This window comes from Callorhinus ursinus, unplaced genomic scaffold (genome assembly GCF_003265705.2).
Source record: "Callorhinus ursinus isolate GAN/ISIS: 27379988/994484 unplaced genomic scaffold, GSC_fseal_2.0 scaffold5, whole genome shotgun sequence".
NCBI classification, from domain to species: domain Eukaryota; kingdom Metazoa; phylum Chordata; class Mammalia; order Carnivora; family Otariidae; genus Callorhinus; species Callorhinus ursinus.
This window is the reverse complement of record NW_027397067.1, coordinates 31,196,359-31,202,862: the sequence shown is the minus strand read 5'-3', so window position 1 is coordinate 31,202,862 and position 6,504 is coordinate 31,196,359. Positions and strand designations below refer to the sequence as shown.

General features: G+C 33.8%; 1 non-coding gene across 1 annotated transcript; it reads left to right on the top strand.

The window, feature by feature from the left end:
- Window positions 1-588: 588 nt before the first annotated feature.
- On the top strand, window positions 589-743 carry LOC112823737 (small nucleolar RNA SNORA62/SNORA6 family). The gene has a single exon (XR_003208111.1). It is a non-coding gene; the product is annotated as a small nucleolar RNA SNORA62/SNORA6 family (small nucleolar RNA).
- Window positions 744-6,504: the final 5,761 nt, after the last annotated feature.

Sequence of the window (6,504 nt, the reverse complement as noted above, 5' to 3'; positions counted from 1 at the left end):
AAAAATTTTTTAATAAAAATAGAATAAAAGGAAAAAGGAGAAAAACAAATATGATTATCTCAATGGAGGCAGAAGAAGCATTTGACAAAATTCAACTCCCTTTCATGATAAAAACACTCGACAAACTTAGAAGAGAACTTCTTCAACCTGATAAAGGGCATCTATGTGAAACACACAGCTAACATCATTCTTGGTGGTGAAAGACTAAATACTTTTCCCCTAAGACCAGGAACAGAACAAAGATGTCTGTTCTTGTCATTCTGATTTAACACTGTAGTGTAGGTTCTAACAAGAGAGATTAAGCAGGAAAAATAATAATACACTGCGTCCATATTGCACTGAAAGAATTAAAGATAATTTTCTATTATTTTTTCTATTATTTTTCTATTGTTTTTTCTTTTTTCAAATTTCACACACACAGTAAGTCCATTAAAAAACTATTAGAGCTAACAAACAAATTCCTCAAGATTCAGGATACAAAGTCAATATACAAAATTTAATTGTATTTCTCTATACTAGCAAAGAACATCCTTAAAATGAAAGTAAATAAGCAATTAATTTAAAATAGAATCAAAAAGAATAAAATACTCTGCACATTGTTAGAGCTTGGAGTTGAGGCCGCTGGCTGGCCGATGAACTCACAAGTGTAGGTAGTGTGCTACACGAGGGGCAAGTCTTTTCACTAACACCACAAGAGTCTCTGGCCCAATGAGTGGAGTTTAATAGTAATTCTTGCTACAAATAAAATTCAGATGTGTCAGCTTTAAGGAGAAATCATTTTTAAAATCGTCTGTGTTTTCTTTTCTCCGTATTTCTTAAATGCTTGGGCCTCAAACGTTACTGGGCCTTTTTGATTTTCAGAGCAACTTGATGAATCCTGCTATAAGGTCCTAAAAAGGGAGCTCACTCAGTGGGTCTGTTGTGGTGGATGCTGGCCAGGGAAGTTCTGCGCATGCGTGGCACCATTTCCCAAGAACACCCATGGGGGGTCATGCCTGATCCCTACTTCTACAGAGATCCTGAAGAGATTGAAAAGGAAGAGCAGGCCGCTGCTGAAAAGGCTGTGTACCAAGGAGGAATTTCAGGGTGAATGGACAACTCCAGCTCCTGAGTTCACTGCTACTCAGCCTGAAGTCGCAGACTGGTCTGAAGGCATGCAGGTGCCCTCGGTGCCTATTCAGCAGTTCCCTACTGAAGACTGGAGCACCCAGCCGGCCAGTGAAGACTGGTCTGCAGCTCCCACTGCTCAGGCCACTGAATGGGTAGGAACAACCACTGAGTGGTCTTAAGCTGGTCTTCCACAAAAGCAAACAAAATGGAAATAGAAATGGAAAAGGTTGACGGAAAATAAACAGTTTGTAAAAAAAAAAAAAGAATAAAATACTTAGGTATAAATTTAACAAAACAGATATAAAACTTATATAAAGAAAACTATAAAACACTGCTGAAAAAAAGAGAATACCTAAATAAATAGAAATACATTCCATGCTTATAGATCAGAAAACTTGTTATTGTTAAGATGGCAATACTCCCCCAATTAATCTACAGATTCAAAGCCATCCTTATTAAAATCCCAGCTGGTATTTTTGCAAATTTATGTGGATATAAAAGGGACCCTGTGCAGACAAAACAATACAGAAAAATAAGAATAAAGTAGGACTTAGACTTTCCATTTTCAGAACTTGCTGCAAATCTACATTAATCAATACAGCGTGGTATGGGCATAAAGATAGATGTATAGATCAATGGAATAGAAGGGAGCCCAGAAATAAACTCTTGACATTATCATCAATTTTTGAAAAGTGTACCAAGACAATTCAATGGTGAAAGAACAGTCTTTCAACACATGGTACTGGAACAACATGATCATGGACCTAAATGAAAAAAGAAAGCAAATATCTAAAAACTCTTAGAAAAAAACAATAGAGTAAATCTTTATGATCTTGGGTTAGACAAGGTTTCTTAGCTATAACACCTAAAGCACAAGTGACAAAAGAAAAAATAGATAAATAGAACTACATCAAAATTAAAATCCAAACTTTTGTGCTGCAAATGACACCATCAAGAAATAAAAAGACAATCCACAAAATGGGAGAAAATATTTGCATATCACATATTTGATAAGAGATTTACATACAGAATATATAGTTTATACAACTTAATAACAAAAAGACACTATTTGTCTTTTTATTTTTCTAATTAAAAATGGGTGAAGGATTTCAATAGACATTTGTCCAAAGAAGGCATACAAATGGCCAATCCAGGTATGAAAAGATGTTAAATGTCATTAATCACCATAGAAATGCAAATCAAAACCACAATGAGATATTACTTCACATTCAATATTATGGCTATAATAAAGACAGACAATAACAAGCATTGATAAAGAACAGGAGAAATTGGAGCCTTTATCCATTGCTGGATGGGAATGCAAAATGGTGCAGCCACTGTGGGAAACAGTTTAGTGGTTCCTTAAAAAGTTAAGCAGAGTTACCATATGACCCAGTTATTCCACTCCTAGGTATACACCCAAGAGAAATGAAAACCTGTACATGAATGTTCACAATAACATTATTTATAATAGCCAAAGTTTAAAAACAGCCCAAACATCTACCACCTGATGAATGGATAAATAAAAGGTAAGTTATGACCATGTAATGGAATATTATTCAACAATGAAAAGGAATAGAAGACTGAAACATGCTACAACATGGATGAACCTTGAAAATATTAGGATAAGTGAAAGAAGTCGATCATAAAAGACCAAAAAGTATAAATTCCATTTATATCAAATGTCCAGAATATGCAAATCTATATGGACAAAAGATTGGTAGTTACTTAGGGCTCGAGGTAGGGGCAGCATAACAAATTAACTGCTAATGGAGTTACTTTGGGGAGACGAAATCTTTTAAGATTATATTGTGGTGATGGTTACACAACCCTGACTAAAAAGCATTAAAGTGTACACTTTAAATGGATGAATTGGGGGCACCTGGGTGGCTCAGTTGATTAAGCATCTGACTCTTGATTTCAATCCATGTCATGATCTCAGGGTCATGAGATCAAGCCCTGGGTCAGACTCCACACTGAGTGGAGTCACACTCCACTGAGTGTGGAGTCTGCTTAAGATTCTCTCTCTCCCTCTCCCTCTGCCCTCCCCTTTAACCTCTCTCTCTAAAAATAAATTAATATAAAATAAAAATTAAAAATAAATAAATGGGTGAATTGAATAGCATATGCATTATATCTCAATAAAGGTATCTTTAAAAAGAATAAGATGCTGCTCTGAGAAATGGTTAAGGGTCCTTCAACTAAAAAAAACAAAGAGATCAACTCTGACTAAATGAAGCAAAAAAAAAAAAAAACCTATTGACTGAAAAAAAAAATGGGGGCATTTCAGTGATATGAATGGGGCATATAACCAAGGCTTAGGAAGGGAAGGGGCAATCTCTCTGGGCTTTGGATGAACAAGTTTATAGACATTCTCCAGGTGCTACCATTGTGTGCTTCAGATCTTAGCCAGACTGTGCCCCTTTGTTTACTGTGAGATGGGCCAGCTTTGATCGCGTGGTCAAGGAGATGTTCCCCTGGGAGTGGAATTATTTGTCTTTAATTTCCAGAAAACATTTCACAAAAAACACAGTTATTCTTAGGCTAAATTCTTCTAATAATTTACCAACATTTATCTGGAAAACAGTTCCAACTGGGTCACCAATAATCATTTTATCAATTATTTCCCTTGACTAGCCAAATTCATTCCATAGCAATTTTTCTTTGCTTTCCAGCAATGACTTTTGGGGAATAAAATCTTCCTCTGCATTTGAAAGTTCAGGTATTCCACTTCTTTCAATTGTAAGAGATTTTTATTAACAACAGGACAGGTTTCTCTCTTTCAGCACCAGAGACTCTTATTTATTTTCTATTAAGAGAAATATCTGCAAAAAGTAATAAACTAAAACAAACAAACAAAACCCAAAGGATATAAAATGTAAAGTTAAGTCTTTTTATTCAATCCAGTTGAACTACCCAGAGGAAACTATTTTTTAATAACAATTTTGGGAGAATTTTAAAAATGCAGCTTTAGCTAAAGACACTATAAAATGGCTCATAATTTCAACACCCAGGTAACAACATTGTTATTTTAAATGAATACATAGGTAATGTATGCACTTGACCATAAAATGATACAAAAAAGACAAAAATTCTATTTCTTGATTTTCCCTCCAGACAAGATTTTCATTTCTATTCCCCAATAGTTATCTGTCCCAATGTTTACTTGCTTTTGAAATGGAAAACTTATATCAGTATTTGTAGATTTACTGCATTCACTTTTCTTTCTCTGGTTATTAAATATTTTATTCATATTAGAGAATAATAATAAAGTAATATATATGTACTCCCCTCTTAGCTTTAAAAGATTTACAAATATCTCTAGCCACAATAGGGATAGTTTACATTTAGATCTATTTAAGTGAAAATATTTTTTCCCCTCCACCTACAACCAAAGGCCATAAACAGCATATTTCATTGACAGGGTGGAATTATTTTATGTATTTATATATATATATGTTTGTTTTGTTTATCTATTTCACTAAGTTGAGTTCCTGCAGATGTCTCCATTTTAATGGCTTACTGTTGTGCTTGAATCTTAGATTATGTATTCCATTTCTTACAGAGTAAAGACTCCTTTAGAATGAAGCTCTGAGCCAACAGGTCGCTATGTTCTGTTCTCTTTTTCGTCTTACAGAATTTTCCATACTTTTTTGCCCTCTCCCCCAGTATGTTTGTAAAACATGATTTTAATGCTTAATCTCTTAGGAGATTTGTTCTTGCCCACTATATGTTCATTCTCTAAACAATAAAAAATATTTTTCACTTGGTTTTGAACTTGATATAAATGGAATCACGTAATTTGAGTTCTTTTGTATAAAGCTTCTTTTGCTCAACATTGTGATTTATAGGAATTCTGTTGCTGTATAAAGTATAGTTCATCCAGTTTCATTACTGTATAATAGTCAATTGTACAATTATACAAATGCATTTATCTTTTATACTGCAGATGAATATTTTGTATGTGGAGAGTTATTTTTAAAAAGTGTCGCTATGAAAAATTTTACACATGTATCCTCCAACATACGTGTACGCATTTCCTTAGAGGATATTCACTGGAGTTGAATTATTGGTTTTAGAGCATGTATGTACATATTCTGTGTTGGCAAATTGCTTACCAAAATGGATTTACCAGTTTCTATTCCCACCAGCAGTGTACAAGAGTTTCTATTGCTCCGCATTTTCACCAGGATTCGATTGTGCCATACTTTTTTTTTTAATTTAAATTCAATTATGTGCTATGGTGAGCGCTGTGAATTGTGTAAGACTGATGAATCACAGACCTGTACCTCTGAAACAAATAATATATAATGTGTTAAAAAAAAAAAAGATAGTAGGAAGGGAAAAATGAAGGGGAGGTGGAAATCGGAGGGGAGACAAACCATGAGAGACTATGGACTCTGAGAAAGAAACTGAGGGTTTTAGAGGGGATGGGTTAGCCCGGTGATGGGTATTAAGGAGGGCATGTATTGAATGGAGCACTGGGTGTTATTCGCAAACAATGAATCATGGAACACTACATCAAAAACTAATAATGTAATGTATGGTGACTAACAACATAATAAAATAAATTTTTTAAAATTTCAATTAATTAATATAGAGTGTATTATTAGTTTCAGAGGTAGAGTTCAGTGATTGTCATACGTTTTTTAATGTTGCTAATTTTGTATGTAGTAATATTGCACTGTGGGTTTAAATGGCATTCCCTGATTGGCAATGTGGTTGAACATCTTTTCTTTCATTGTCTCCTCTGCTTCTTTTCTTCTATTAATTGAATGTTTTCGTATCTTGCCTATTTTTCTATTAGATTGTCTGAGGGTTTTTTTTTTCCTTTTTGAATATAGATTTTCATTATCTCTTAAAATTCACTAGGAAGGACACAAATGAGGCTAGGCTGGAAATTTTTCTTTCCCTTCTAGATATATATTATGTTGACACTTATAGGAAATATGCACATAGGGGAAAATAAGGCAATATCTGAGGAGCACCAGCAGGAAAGTTCTCAAGGAAAAGGAAAATATTAAAGTTAAGATATAAAGAAGACAGATGTAGAAGTTATCACATATCTGGAAGCTCATATGAAAAGAAAAAAATAAAAGGGGATGAAATCACAATTAAGACCACCCTAGAATTAAAAAGAGAAAAAAAAATGATGTTAGCCTACAGAATGAAAGTTTTCCTCACAAAACAAATAGGATAGAAAAGAAAGACAACAGGGTTTTTTTTTTTTGAGATCAGAAACAAAGAGACAGCAAAAGAAATCAAAGAAGTAAATTTATCTATAAATGAACATAAATTGAATCTGGATACACAATCACAATGGGGCAATATTCTCAAAGTGATGAAGGAAGAATATTTAAACCTAAAATGTTAATGTCCAGCTAAACTTTATTT